This window comes from Oreochromis niloticus, linkage group LG23 (genome assembly GCF_001858045.2).
Source record: "Oreochromis niloticus isolate F11D_XX linkage group LG23, O_niloticus_UMD_NMBU, whole genome shotgun sequence".
NCBI lineage: Eukaryota > Metazoa > Chordata > Actinopteri > Cichliformes > Cichlidae > Oreochromis > Oreochromis niloticus.
The window spans coordinates 25,011,354-25,027,079 of NC_031986.2; the positions used below are offsets into that span (position 1 = coordinate 25,011,354).

Consider the following 15,726-nt stretch of genomic DNA (forward strand, 5'->3'; position numbering starts at 1 on the left):
ACCATTCTGTGGAATATTTTTATATTTCACTTTTACTTGTTCCCATGTTCTAGTGGGTCCTGTTGTGGCTCTAATGTGAAAGAGGATATGATGTAATATAATATACTGTGGTATAATATAATATCACATGATATAATGTAATATCATGGATCACTTACGAGTTTAATTTGTCAGCAACTTTCTGCCAGCCCTCTCTCCTTGCTTTTGCAGCCTTTGCAGTGTTCCCCTGCGTTTTAATTAAACTCTGAAACTCCTGATATCCCTCAATCAAGAGTTCTTGGTCTGCTGCCGTGAAATACTGCGCGCGCTCCTTCGACATCTTCGCCGACCAATCACAGGGTTGCCGATCAATGTTTCTACTATCGATGCGTAGCCCCTTTTAAGCCACCCAGTGATCTCAGATTACTTCATCCAGCTATACTAATCGTCAACAACAGGTGTGTTCGGAGAACCGGATTAGCGAGCTCAAAGTTAGCGCGATGATTTGATCTTGGATGTGTCATTTGATCTTGGATGTAGTAAGCGAGGTACGAAGAACAGGCCCCTGGACATCATGTCTCTCTGACAACATTTGCACCACTGGGACGTGAGAGTTGTAGCTTCCTGTTAAAACACCTTGATATAGGAAGATATTTCCAGACAAACCATTAGGCCTGAGAAGCTTTTTTACAACTCAGCCAGTTGCACCAAAGGCAACTATGGGGCGCTTCACCGTCTTGTACATCAGCATTTGAGTTTGACTCCAGTAGTGACAGAAGAACTTGTCTAATCTAATGTCTCCAATGCTTCCACTGTGAGAAGAACTGTATTTTAATGAGTGGAGTGACAGTATTGGATTTTTATGAGCCACTTCTAGTTGATTTTTTTTGTGTTTGGCTTTATGTAGATGGCTTGGCTCTGGATCACCAGTGTCCATAAGCTTTGCTGCCTCTGATGCCCTCCACAGATGGGGCTGCAGTCTTCCTTCACAAAGTTCTTTTGTTACTTGTGCCCACAGACTTCTGGACATGGCTCTCTTAGAAAAGCCAGTGTGCAGTGTGCATCTGTGTTTGCCATTACACACTTTAGCACCATTGGGCAGTGAATTTCAGGTTCCGTCTGACTGTTATGAAACAAGATACAGTCGTGGGGTACACCTTGGCTCGTTTAAAGGCAATGGTGCATGTACTTTTAATCTCTTTCCAGATTCCCTGGCTTACTACATGAGTCCATGTACCTGGCTTTAAAATGGTGTATTTCCTTTTTTTTTTGAAAGTATACTTTTTTGTATGTGACTTCATCTGGAATCATATGTATCCACTGTTCAAATGGGAGCTCCACATTGAAAGTCTTGCAGCCTTTGTTTGTCACTGCTGTCTGTGTCAGTCTCTTTTCATTACTGTAATCCAGAGGAGCCCATACACTGTGTCTGTTTAATTTAACAAAATTGTAAAGTGCTATTGGCGTCATCTTTTCACCAAGTTCTTTGCACAGATTTTGCCATATGTCATCACTTGGAGTTGAAATGTTTCAATTTTTTTTTTTTTTTTACTGCTTCTTTTGAAGTACAAAGGACTTCAAACACTGCAGTTTTGTTCACCACTGATTTCTTTGGCATCTGTTAAGCAAAATTAAAAAATGTATTATATTACTGCTATAATTTGGTTATAACTGTAGTTCAAATATTTAAGTGAAAATAAAATTACTTACTTTGATGCACTGCTTTGAAATAGTGAACTGAAGTGTTGATGATTGCTGTTGATCATGATATCTAGCTTAAAATGGCTTCTGTGCCAATTTTAAATTCCTGTTTTGTTCAGTTCCGGTGTTCATTTAATTTAATTTAGCTTTTTATTTTTGTGTTGCTTTAAATAACATTATTCTATGTTGTGCACTAATTTAGAAAAACACTGCCTTTTGTTCATAAAAAGTGCTATGAATAAAACTCTTTTTTTTTTTTTTTAATTCTGCAAGCTTGCATGCTCTAAAATGTACAGAAAAAATGCCTGGTGGTTGTCAGGTTCTACCACAGTTTTGATTATAAACCTTTACTAATGATTTATTTTTGATCAAGCCAGGCTGATGGTTTCCCCTGCGTACAGTCTTTCTGCTAGGATAAACAGGCCCTAAACCTGTTTCTATACAAAGAATACAGAAATACTGAAAATGAGTTAATAGTTAAACCTACAGAGATCAAAATGATGAATAAATGGTGCCCACCTACATAAATACCTCTTGTTATTGTTCAGTTAGACTGGTGTTTTTGTTGTAAGCAAAGGAAAGATTGTTCTCAGTGTGTTATTGTCCATGTCACATCTACATGAAACAATCAAGAGCTGAGTGAAGTACACAGAAAATGTTTCCAGCTCTTTCTCCTCTTTCAGATATTCTTTCCATACCTGAGAGTGTCCTGTCTCAAGTGTAGATCCTTTAGCAGCTTCATTCCTGAGTCTCCAAGATGATTGTAGCTCAGGTCCAGTTCTCTCAGATTTGAGGGGTTGGAGCTCAGGGCTGAAGCTATAGAAGCACAGCCTTCCTCTGTGATCAGACAGCCTGAAAGACTGCAGACACACAAAATAACAATCCATCTGTGAACCCTTTATTTTAAAAGTTTGGTCTTTTAGGTGTTTTTTAAAAAACAACAAAAAAAAAAACAACATATCCATATTCATTTCCATCCATTAAATCAGTGTATCTTTATTTATAGTGACCACATGCAACAGACAACAACAGCTGTCTCAAGGTGTTATATTGTGTAAGGTGTAAGGAGTTTATTCTAGCATGACTAAAATGTGGTTCAGAGTCACCTGATCCAGTCCTAACTAAAAGCTATAAGTATAAAGGATGTCTGGGAGCTGGTTCCATAGAAGAGAGATCTCTATCCTAGTTATACAAACTCTAACAGCCATAAGTAAGTCTGCAGTCTTAGTGTCAAGTGCTCTATTTGAATGGATAAACTAAGTACTGAACACAGCACCAATTTTCTAAGTAAATTTATTTCTAAAGGTGCTATTGGCATGAAATTCTCAAAAGATATGTGTAACAACCCATCCAATCCACACATGCAAAGAAATTAAACCATAGATGTCCTTAAATTAAGTCTTGTGTAATAATTAGAAGTGACACAGGACAAATGTTTCTAGTGTTGAAAATTTTAGTAAGTGTTCTTACTATTTTTTTTTTATTTTTTGTCTAAAAGCTTTTGTTGGCGGTCACAACTTCAAGATGCCTCCTGTATGGAGAAATTAGTCACATGCATCGCTCAGGTGTGGTTCTTCATCAAAAATAATCTTCAAATCTGGAAGGCTCCATTCTACGAACTCTGACCTTTAGATCTTGCTATAGATTTTCAGTTGGATTCAGTTTGGGTGATTGGCTGGGCCAATCTTTACTTTCTTTCTCTGAAACCAATTGAGAGTTTCCTTGACTGAAACATCCACCCTCATTTCATTTTCATCATCCTGGTAGATGACAACAGATTTTTATCAAGAATGTCTCGTTGCATTTTTCCAATCATCCTCCCTTCCTTCTATATGAAGCATGCAAGTGCCCTGTGCTGAAAAATACCAATACACTATGATGTTCCCACATCCAAACGTCACTGATGGTGTTTTGGATGCAGTGAAAATACTATGGCATCCAAAGATTTTAATTTAGGTCCAATCTGAACAGACTATGTTCTCCTAGTATTTCACAGGCTTGTCTAAATATTTTTCAGCAAACTTTAAATTATGGTGTTTCTTCAGTAATGGAGTCTTGCATGATCAGAGTGCTAACAGGCCATGGTGGTTGAGTGAATTACTTATACTTTTCTTAGCAACAATTATACCTGCTGTTTCCAGGTCTTTCAGTAGCTCCTCACAAGTGGTTCTTGGATCTTGGATAATTCTTTTCACTTGTCTGTCTGGCATTTGTGATGAGCACCTGGTCATTGTCAGTTTATGGTGAAATTATGTTCTTTCTGCTTCTGGATTATGACACCAACAGAGCTCACTGGAACCTTCAGTAGTTTAGAAATTCTTCTGTAGCCTATACCATCAGTATGCTTTGCAGCAATTGTGAAGGTCTTGAGAGAGCTCACCAGTTATACACATAGTGATATTTTTCTTGTGTGACACCTTGGTTATGAGACACATTTTTATAGGCCATCAGTTGGGACTAAGACAAATCATATTAATTTGCACTGAGTGGAAAGATTGCTTTCTAATTACCATGATGTTCCATGCCTTTTTACACCTACTTTGCTTCATGTATTCAATACTTTTTCCCTGTATCATTTCTCATTCTCACACATAATTAATGACCATCTATGGTTTGATTTCTTTGTTTGTTACTGACATCTGGTGATAATTTCATGTCAACAGCACCAAGTAGAAATATATTTACTTAGAAAGTTGGTGATGTGTTAATGCTTATTTTTGCTGTTGTAAATGAGAAGAAGTTGTTGCTCTGGATATAACAGGAAGCCACTGATGAAAAGTCAATATGGATGAAATATGATCTCTCTCTTTCTAGTCACTCTTAGTACTCCCACTGGAAGGTTTTGCTTAAACTAAAGACTCTTCAGGGAGCTTTTAAAGCAGTTTAACCTCAAAGCAATAAATGCCACCCATCAACACTACTCAGAGACTTTGTTTCTAATTCTAGAAATATTAAATAGAGCATTCCCAGTTATTTGTTAAATGTGCACATCAAAGAACATATCCTTAGAAAAGTGTATTCAAGTTTCATGACAGTGTTACCAGAAGCTGAGGTAATGCCATCTAGAATAAGTATAAATTAAAAAACAAAAATTAATACATTCTTAAACATCAAGTTAAAGGTAGTCACCCTCGTACTAAATACTCATTCAATTTCAGATTTTTATTTTTCGGTTGTAACTTCAGTAACGAATTCAAACTATTGCAAAGGCAATAAGTTAAACCCTTGTGAGCTAAGAAAACAATTTATGATTATTTGATTTAAAATGATATCGGAACAGGCCTTGCATTATCATAAAAGGGCTGACTGGATATATTACTTTGATTTGTAGACTGTGACAAACTTGTGACAAAAATAATTAGGCCCGGAGAACAGTTAATATTTGATATATTTGTGATGTTCGTTTTATATTTAAGGTAAAGGGGTTTATTATATTATTATTATATTATTATATTTATTATAGGGAACAACTCGGAGTTAGCATTTGTGTTTTTTTTTCTGACAAAAGGATGTGTTGGATGCAATGGATTGTGAAAGTCAAGAATAAATGTACTTATAGGACTAAAGAATAAGAAGGAAACTTTGAAATGAATTTTGTCTTCTTTTATTAATATGGGTTCTGCTCAGTGTTTAACTCAGTCTAATCCTCATGTGTTATCCATCCATGAGGTTTCAATACTATTAACAAGACAATCTACCTGTGTGAAAGTAAAGTTTAGGTTGCGTCTATAAATTGTGGTGACACATGGCATTGAAGAAAAACAAAGTAAAATCACTTCCATCTAATTGAGATTTGCAGGGGGTGAAGTGTATCACAGTCGACATTAAGTGTACACCTGGATAGGTTACCAGTCTACCACAGGGCTAATACGGAGCGATAAGATAATCATACACGTTCACTTTTTTCCACCTTTCTTTGTAATTTTGCTTTGTGACATTGTATTTATTTTTATTGAACGAAGTTGATGTTATGTGTTTTAATTGCTGTGACATTAAATTCCCAATACTCTCATTTTGAGAAATCAACCTTTGAAAGTCCATCCATCCATCCATCCATTCGCTTCTGCTTATTCTTTTCAGGGTCGTGGGGGGGATGGAGCCTATCCCAGCTGTCTTAGGGCGAGAGGCGGGGTACACCCTGGACAGGTCACCAGTCTGTCGCAGGGCTAACACATAGACATAGACAACCATTCGCACTCACATTCACTCCCACATTCACACCTATGAGCAATTTTCCAATTAACCTATCCCCACTAAGTGAATGTCTATGGAGTGTAGGAGGAAGCTGGAGGACCCAGGGAGAACATGCAAACTCCACACAGAAAGACTTTGAAAATATATATTTTAAAATTCCAGAAACTTTCGTTGCAAAGAGTGAAAAGAGTGAAAAATAGAAATACACCTGGACATGTAATTCTCTGGATTTAAACTAACCTGGTAACTGGTGTATGTTCAAACCAGTGTCATGCATATCAGTAATTTTTACCAGTTCAAAAACAAAAGATTTTGAAGAAGAAAATCCTTTTCAGACAATAATCCAACCAAATTTAATTCAAAGTGACTAAAGAATTCTGTACATGTAGTGGCTTATGCACTAATATTATTCAGATTTTAAGTGGTAATGAGTGTAAAAGTCTGAAACCTGACCTGAGAGTTTCCAGTTTCCAGTATGGACTCTTGAGGCCAACAGACAAAAGCTTCACTCCTGAATCCTGCAAGTTGTTGTTACTCAGGTCCAGCTCTCTCAGACTAACGGGCGGGGAACTGAGAAGTGAGGACAGAGCATCACAGCTTCTCTCTGAGAGGTCACAGCCACTCAGTCTGAAAAACAATGATAATAGTGGTTAAATTAAATCACTTAATATTGAACGTAGAAAAGAAAAACAGAGTGTGCACTACAGTTCTTGGTTATTTCAAATAAATTAAAACATGTCTCAAATTTGTCAAATATAAAACACCTTAAATTTGCCCAGTAAAAACACAACTATGCCTATATAATTAAATCTAAACCAGTGAGGAGCTGGTAGATTTAGTCATACTTGTGTAGTACCCACTGGCACAGGCACACTAGGCACAGTCTGTGTTTTGTTTTGTTTTTTTCTTTTTTTTTGTTCTGTTTTGTTCAGGTAAGTAGAATAAACATTTTAAGCAGACACAGATGAGTGCATTTTACTTACAGAGCTTTGTTGGAGGCTTTGACCACGGGCAGCAGTCTTAGAAGAGCCTCCTCTGAAGCAGAGTATTTCTTCAGGTCAAACACATTCATATCTTTTTCTGATGACAATAAGATGAAGACCAGAGCTGACCACTGAGCAGGAGACAATTTATCTGCAGAGAGATGTCCCGATCTCAGGGACTGTTGGATCTCCTCCACTAGAGAACAATCATTCAGTTCATTCAAACAGTGGAACAGATTGATGCTTTTCTCTGCAGACAGATTCTCACTGAGCTTCTTCTTGATATACTGAACTGTTCCCTGATTGGTCTGTGAGCTACTTCCTGTCTGTGTCAGCAGGCCTTGTAGGAGAGTCTGATTGGTCTGAAGTGAAAGACCCAGGAGGAAACAGAGGAACAAGTCCAAGTGTCCATTTGGACTCTGTAAGGCCTTGTCCACAGCACTCTCATAGAAGTATTCATCTGTTTCAGACTGATGCGATGATTTTTGTTGCTTTTCCAGCAGAATAACTCCAGAGTTAATAAATGTCAGGTGGACATGAAGAGCAGCCAGAAACTCCTGAACACTCAGATGAACAAAGCAGAACAGCTTGTCCTGGTACAGTCCTCTCTCCTCTTTAAAGATCTGTGTGAACACTCCTGAGTACACTGAGGCTGCTGTGATATCGATGCCACACTCTGTCAGGTCTGATTCATAGAAGATCAGGTTTCCTTTCTGCAGCTGCTCAAAAGCCAGTTTTCCCAGAGACTCAATCATCTTCCTGCTCTCTGGACTCCAGTGTGGATCTGTCTCAGATCCTCCATCATACTTGACTTTTTTCATTTTCACCTGAACCACTAGGAAGTGGATGTACATCTCAGTCAGGGTCTTGGGCAGCTCTCCTCCCTCTTTGGTTTTCAGCACATCCTCCAGAACTGTAGCAGTGATCCAGCAGAAGACTGGGATGTGGCACATGATGTGGAGGCTTCGTGATGTCTTGATGTGGGAGAATATCCTGCTGGCCTGCTGTTCATCTCTGAATCTTTTCCTGAAGTACTCCTCCTTCTGTGAGTCATTGAACCCCCTGATCTCTGTCACCATGTCAACACATTCTGGAGGGATTTGATTGGCTGCTGCAGGTCGTGTGGTTATCCAGAGGCGAGCAGAGGGAAGAAGATTCCCCCTAATAAGGTTAATCAACAGCACATCCACGGTGGTGGACTTTCTAGGGTCAGTTAGGATTGTAGTTTTGTGGAAGTCCAGAGGAAGTCGACACTCATCCAGACCATCAAAGATAAAAACAACCTGGACGTTTTCAAAGCTGCAGATTCCTGCTTGTTTGGTTTCAGTGAAGAAGTGATGAACAAGTTCCACCAAGCTGAACTTTTCCTCTTTAAGCACATTCAGCTCTCTGAAAGTGAATGGAAATATGAGCTGGATGTCCTGGGTGGCTTTGTCTTCAGCCCAGTCCAGACTGAACTTCTGTGTTAAGACTGTTTTCCCAATGCCAGCCACTCCCTTTGTCAGCACTGTCCTGACTGGTTGTTCTCTTCCAAGTGAGGCTTTAAAGATGTCTTCTTGTCTGATTGTTGTTTCTGGTCTGTCTGGTTTCCTGGATTCTGTTTCAATCTGTCTGACCTCATGTTCATCATTGACCTCTGTAGTCTCTCCCTCTGTGATGTAGAGCTCTGTGTAGATCTGATTCAGAAGGGTTGGGTTTCCTGCTCTAGCAACCCCCTCAAACACACACTGGAACTTATTCTTCAGAGAAGATTTGAGTTCATGTTGAAAATCTGGAGCAAATATTTCTGAACACACACAATAAATACATTTAATGATGGAATTATTATTTAGTAAATACACTTACATTTTTCTTGCCTAAAGAATAGGTTTTTGAATCTATGTTGGTCCATTTCTTGAGACATTCTTAAATTTCCCATTAATGCAGCAGCTTAAATCTTTAAATACATCCTCTTACTGCTCTGCAGACAGTCAGCCAGTTCCTCCTTCCTCATTCTCCTGAGGAAGTGCAGTGTGATTTTCAAAAATGCTTCTCTGCTGTTTCTGTTTTCCTCTTTATTTTCACCCTCCAAGACCTCCTCATCCTCTTTCTGGCTCCCTAAGGATTCTGGGTAATCTGAACTTAGAATTTTCTGGATCTTCTTCAGCTCATTCTTCACAAAATTCATGATGTTGTCCTCCAGTAGCTGGAACAGAAGATGATATGAATAATCCAGCCAGACTGAAATCATTGACCAAAACCTCAGATGATGGACACATTAACAATTCAGTGGTCTATAAGTGCAGTATGGGATGAACAGAACAGATGTAAGAGCAGTTGTTCTGCATGTACAGACCATAAATACAGAGTCCAAATGTGTCTGATGGTGTTTGGCAGGTTGATCAATGGGAACCTTTGAACTCTCCTGGTCCACTCTATGAAGGAATCATGAAGAATTAGTTCACATTATGACTTTCCACACAGAGATAAATACAAGCTAAAGGACACAAGACATGCTTTGCTGTTTGTCTTGGTGTCAAACTGAGAATCTTCTCTCTGACATTTGAGAAGATCAGATCAGATGAGAAATATGAAGAGTTTTGTTTTGGACTTTGTTTATTTTCATTTTTATATTTCGGACTAGTCAGGTCTTAAATTTTAAAGCCAAAATGATAAATTTATCTTAACCCCTCTATGAAGTACATCCCGTGAGATCAAGAACTTTGTGAACATTCTTCCCAGAGCTTGTCATCCATCTTCATTATTGTCCTTTTTGATAGGTTTTTCTGGCTGACGTTAACTCAGAGTCAGAAATCATGGCTGTTATGTTTGTCTTAAAGAAAGACATAATTAATCTACTTGACAGTTTTATGACTTAAAAATGGGTTACGCTCCCAAAATAAACCATATATCTAACTAATTAGGAATTTCTTTAGCATCAAACAATTTGCACTATCAAAAAGAGCCATAACCCATCATAATCACCAGGTGAACCTCATATAAAATAAAAACGATAGAAAACAAAAACTTTCTAAACTAACCATAAGTACTAATTATTAGCTTGCAAAACAAACGCTCTTCTTTAACAGGTGTTCATATAGTAGTATAACATATGATATAAATGTATTTAAAACGTGTAAATAGGTCAGCACAAATCCAGTACATAGATACAAACATCTAGCATAATAATTCCCACTCCAACTTCATGGCCTTCCAGTGTATTTAGGTCAATTGTGTTAATACAATATGTAAAAATTACACTCAGTATAGAAACACATCCTACAAATACTCATTCTTCAATCTTTGACTGCTGTATTTATGAAAAGACAAACTCCAAAAACACACAGCTTTACATATGAACATAGAAATGTGTGTGAAAAAGAGCTGAGCTGGCATTAAACATAATGTAAACATTTTAAGAAACAGCATTTAGTGACACATTACCTCTCTGCAGCAGAAGAATTTTCTTTAAAATTAACATTAAAGTTCTTTGACTCATCACTTTTTAAGGACACACAGCTGGGTTCAGGTTTCTGATACATCCTGATAGAGAAAAAAACCCAAAGCACACTTTAGGTTAAAGTTTAGTTAGTTTAGTTAAAGTTTTAAATTCTGTAAATAATTGTGAAACTAAAATAGTTTTGCATAAACTAGAAGAAAACTAATTCCAAACATGATGGATATGATGGAGCAAACTACAGCAGATATAATAAATAATCCAAAACTCAAATCATTCTATTCAACAATTTGTCGTCTGAAATATTTTTTGGCCCCATTTTAATGCTGAGACATTCTTACTCTGTGTCAGATAAATGTCTTTGTTTTAAATCAATATTAAAATCATTTAAATGGTCGCTCTTTAAGGACACACAGCTGGGTTCAGGTTGATGTTTACGTTTAGTTCCTCGTTTCTTCCTGTGAATAATGATGGAGCAGTGATGTGAGTGCTGAGCTGTGACATGGAGAAGAGTCATGGACAGTTAGAGATGGTCATCTCACCTCTGAGCTTTGGTCTGGCTCTCATGGTCCCCACACAGAGTGGTTTTAGAGGGAGGGACTCCCTCCTCTCTGTCCTCACACTGATCCATGCTGCTGAATTCACATCCACATCAGCTCACACACACTTTCTACCTTCACCTGCAGAGGAAACACAAATCATTCATGTGCACATCAACTGAAATCCTCCTTTCCATCATGTGTGCTGTCCAAATATCAGCTGCTTCTTTTGTCCTTCCTCTCAGTATCAGCTGAATGCAGTCAGACAGCAGTGTGAGGCAGAGGAAGCTGCCATCTGATGAGAGATGATGAGATGAGATAGCCTTTATTTGTCAGTTGCAGGTCTTTTGCCCGCAACCGAGATGACAGATCTGCTGCTCTACTTCTACTATCAGTCCACTAGATGGAGCCATAAAACACACATGATGCATTCACTGACACACACTGACTCATTGTGACTGGAAATTTCAGTCCATTAAGCCTCCACTCATCTGCATTGTACCCCCCACCCCCACCACCTGGAGCCAGGAGGGTTTTCTCACTGAGACTAGCCTTCCTGTTGTCTTTGGGTCAAATCTGACCAATTTATAACCTAAAACACTCATAAATATTGTGTTTTACATCTGATTACCCACTTAATGACCACTGAACGACCCACTGAACTGAATTTGGTGGTGAAAAATGTTTGTTATGCTAATTTAAGAGCTGTTGAAACAGACCGGTCAACACTAAAGTAAGGGGCGGGAGGTGAACGCGTCAGGAGGACTAGATGCAGGAAACTCAGTTGCTTCCTTTGGGAGATCTAAATCTCAGACTAAACAATTTCACTCTGGCTGAGTGAACAACTGGGGACAGAAGAGATACTAGATGATGGATCTTCAAATTCCTCATCACTAGAATGTTGTGCATCTGGAGACAATGAAAAAAAGTGATGTCATAGAACAAACTGCATTTAATTTTTGAAAGTGCTGAAGAAGAGTCTCCACTCCACACATGGACTGACACACAGGTGAGCTACTTCCTGGAAGGAGTCAAGACTCCACCTGAAGCAGGACAGGAAGGAGGTGCTCAGCAGGAGCAGCAGACTTTAACGTGAAAAGTAAAGGTTCCCTCTTTTCTTCTTTTTCCTCACTTTCAACATCTTCTCTGATTTTCCTGTAAATATCACTCTCCCAGGTGACACAGGAACATCTCCCTCCTTTCCTTCCTGTTGGTATTGGATTAAATCTGCCCTTTGATTTCCCTCCCACCAACATGTTCAGGAAGCAGGCACAGCATAACTTCACAAAACCTCCTCTGATCTCATGAATAAGATCAAATCAAAGTTTTTCTGTGTCTCTACACAAACAGAAAGCATTAAAGTTCAAAGCTCCATTCTCATTGAGGATGAGCCATTTTTAATTACAGATCATGTTGGGACACAATAAGTAGCTGTGAGCCAGGAAATGACTGGAACTGAATTGGATACAGGCGTGATCAAATTTAAATTTGCATTGCCGCTGCTTTCCACGCAGCCAGCCCCTTGAACTTTGAATTGTGGACTTTTATGCTGTCTACCTTTGGGTCAACCCACAGAAGTGTTTGGCCTGTAGGGAAAGTAATACGCCTTCTAAAGAGCACAGATGGCCACATAAGAACAGTAAAAGTCGCAGTGCGGGATAAAACGTATACAAAAACCTGTAGCATGTCTCATCCCCCTGCCTTCACTTCCTGAAAAGGATTGGTGACTATGGTAATTTGAACATATTTCCAACTAGAAATATGGGGGCGGCTGTTGTAAAGATTCTTGTTTTTCTCACCCTTTTTTCCTCACTCTCCTTCAGCTCACCAGATTGACCTTGTTTCCCTTTCTCACCATTGATTGGCTCTGGACTTTGTCCCTTAATTGCACTCACCTGGCACACGTTATATAAGGACTGCACTCACTTACAGCTCACTCTTTTCACACTCACATGGGGTGGGAGCTGAGGTGAGTTTGATTTGGTCTCTTGAGTTTAAACCTTTATTCTTAAGTTAGGTTAGTGACTTGTAGTCCAATCTTGTTTTCTCTTTTAGAGTTTAGCAGTCCATGTGTGTCTTCCTTTAAGTTGAGTTACCACTGATTACAATTCAATCAACTGAAATATACTTCAACAGATTGATGGCTGTTTTTTTCACATTCTGACCCGATGGTGATAACAACCTCAAACTTCCTTTGAACCTCCTCATTAACACAATAATGAACTCCTCCATAAAACAATCTGGCCATCAAAATCAAACTGGAATCTGTCACGTGCACCAGTGTCTCATATCACATCTCCAGTTTTATAGTTTGACTATGAGCCCAGAGCTTCAGAGTCAAAGTGAAAACTGAGTCCTAATAAACATCTCATCACAGTCAAACTTCTCTGTTAAAGAGGACCAGACAGTTCTAGATGTGATGTAAAGTGGATGGTGAGAAACATTTCATGATATTGAAGCCAACCTGCAGTCTTCTGATTAAGACACTCAGACAGTTATTCTGATGTGAGGAGAATACATCTCTACCTACAGACTCTAAAAGTCTGTGAGCTGATATTTGTAGAGTTTATTGTTGGAGGAACTTTGTAATTTGATTGCCAAGACATCAAAGATGAAATAAATCTCTACATAAACACGCTAACAAAACCTCAGAGAATCAATTAATCCCAATTAATTATTGGGTCATATATTTATTGGGTCATATCTCCAGTGTTTCCTCGGAGGGGGCTCTCTGCACTGGGGCTGTGATTGACCGTGGCTGCTGGGGCTCTGTGGGTCCTCTCAGCCTGGCTGGGGGGCTTCTTTGCCTCCCTCCTGCTGTGTGCCCAGCCTGGAGGCTGCGGTCTGTGACCGGCTCCAGGTGCAGACGGCTCCCTGTGATAGTGTTTCCTCACTTGGCTCATGTGTACCCAGCCCAATTTTACTCTTTAAGTAAGTGTGTGTGTGTGTGTGTGTGTGTGTGTGTGTTGGGGGGGGGGGGCTGCTTTTAACCATGTAAAGCACTTTGTGCTACATTTTTTGTATGAAAAGTGCTTTATAAATAAAGATTGATTGATTGAATCAAACTTCAGTTCTGAAACTCCACTTTCACAACAAAAGCTGCAGCTGCAGAAGTTACTGTGGTTTTATTAGAGAGATACAGTAATCAAAACAATCCTGAATTAACATTTCTGACAGATTTCTATGAAAATAAATAATGGTGGTAGACATGGAGCCTCCGGGGAAGAATAAAACATCACATTGTGTCAGTTAGCAGAGTTTTTAAATGGTTTTGAAAAAATCAATTATTCATTTAATTCAATTTGCTCATGATTCTATATATGCAGATTTTGTGCTTATTGAAACAGAAGTTTATTTAGATGAAGATAAAAATGAGTTTTCATTAACAGAACATAGAATGACATCTTTCCAGTTTTATCATTACCCCTATATCCACACATTATCAGCAGAGAGACAGGCTATTTAATTTTACCTTGTATTTATTACAGATTTTCCATCTATCCACACATCACATGTCACATATGTGATCATTCACACTCCCTGGTCTCCTTTTCAGCCTGTTAGTATTTCATGTGTTGTTTGTAGGGACTATAGAACTGGTGTAGCTCGTATCAGTGGCACTGTGACTGACTATGTAGCTGTGAGGGACTAACTACAGAAGAACTGCAGTGAATCCCTCAAAGCCTCCATAAATCAATCCTGCAGTATCACTGCAGACTGACAAGCAGCACTCAGAGGGAACCAGCAGGGGGCGCTCACTGATTCCTGTTAAATATTCTCCATGAATTATGAAGAATATTTAACAAATGAACATGAATCTTGGCGCTCCATAAAACAACTTGAGTATCAGTCAGACTGGAGTCCAGCATCTGAACCATCTGAACTCAAATCAGAGCTCGTTTTATAGTTTATAGTTTGATTTGTGAGGCTGTATCTAATCTAATCTAATCTGTTCAGAGTTCACAAGAAAACTGAGTCTTAATAAATATCACATTACAGTCTGATCTCCTCTGTTAAAGAGGATCAAACAGTGGCAGATGTGATATGAAATGCAGAATGAGAAACATTTAATGAAGCTGGTAACAACCTGCAGCCGTCTGAAGACACTGACACAGACTGTTCATCTGAAGAGAAGAGAGTAAACCAAATCTTTTCTTGTAGATGTTGTCAAGTTTATATTCAAGGCACATTATGGTTTTGAGTCTTTATCCAATGCATCACAGTCTTCATCTGTTTTCTGCATAAACACACTAACAAAGAGCAGCAGCTGCTTTGTGATGAAGACAAAACCTCAGAGACTCTAATGAATCAAAGTTCCACTTACTCAGCTTCTTCCAAAGAACTTCTTCACTCTTTGGTTCTCCACTGTGTGGAACACGCCTGTTTAGAAAAACAGAAAATCCTTTGCTTCTTCTCTGTGATCTGGCTGCTGCCACATTGAACACTTTAAACCAAAAAAGAGTCTTAAGATGCAGCTCAGACCTCAAAGATCAGCTGCTGCACCTTAATATGTCTTTAAACTTACCAATGATTACAACAGCAACAACTTCCTGCTATGGCTCTGATGCTGTAAAACAAACAGACACAGCCACACCCAGCCTGCTTGTACAAATATGAACATTTGTACTGCAAAGGTTCAAATATTAACAAATCTGTTTATAGACTACTTCTTCCAGTTAGAGTAGGTACCAGCATTACTTCAGACATTTGGAAGGAATCATGTCGGATAAATATAAGTAATAAATAATGGATGAATCTAATTATTTGTAAAAGTTAAGTGTTCCTGCAAAAAACAAACAAAAATAACAACAACAACAAAAAAACAACAACCCCTAGATAGTGTACAGTGAAATGTGCTGCCCAGTATCAGAAAGCTTTGTCTCAGTCACAGGTC

At 38.7% G+C, this 15,726-nt stretch overlaps 2 protein-coding genes across 6 annotated transcripts in view; both read right to left on the reverse strand.

The window, feature by feature from the left end:
• Window positions 1–15,726, reverse strand: part of LOC109196997 (NLR family CARD domain-containing protein 3) — a 501,803-nt gene that overhangs the window by 100,811 nt on the left and 385,266 nt on the right. The window lies entirely within an intron of this gene.
• The window catches only part of LOC106098977 (NLR family CARD domain-containing protein 3), a 63,089-nt gene that overhangs the window by 45,679 nt on the left and 1,684 nt on the right, over window positions 1–15,726 (reverse strand). The window contains exon 3 of one of the 2 annotated variants that reach the window (XR_001225291.3): window positions 10,916–10,973. The exons of the other annotated variant lie outside the window; for it this stretch is intronic. The gene's annotated coding sequence lies outside the window, so the exon portion shown is untranslated. Of the gene's footprint in view, window positions 1–10,915; window positions 10,974–15,726 lie in introns of those variants that run through there. 2 annotated transcript variants of the gene reach the window in all.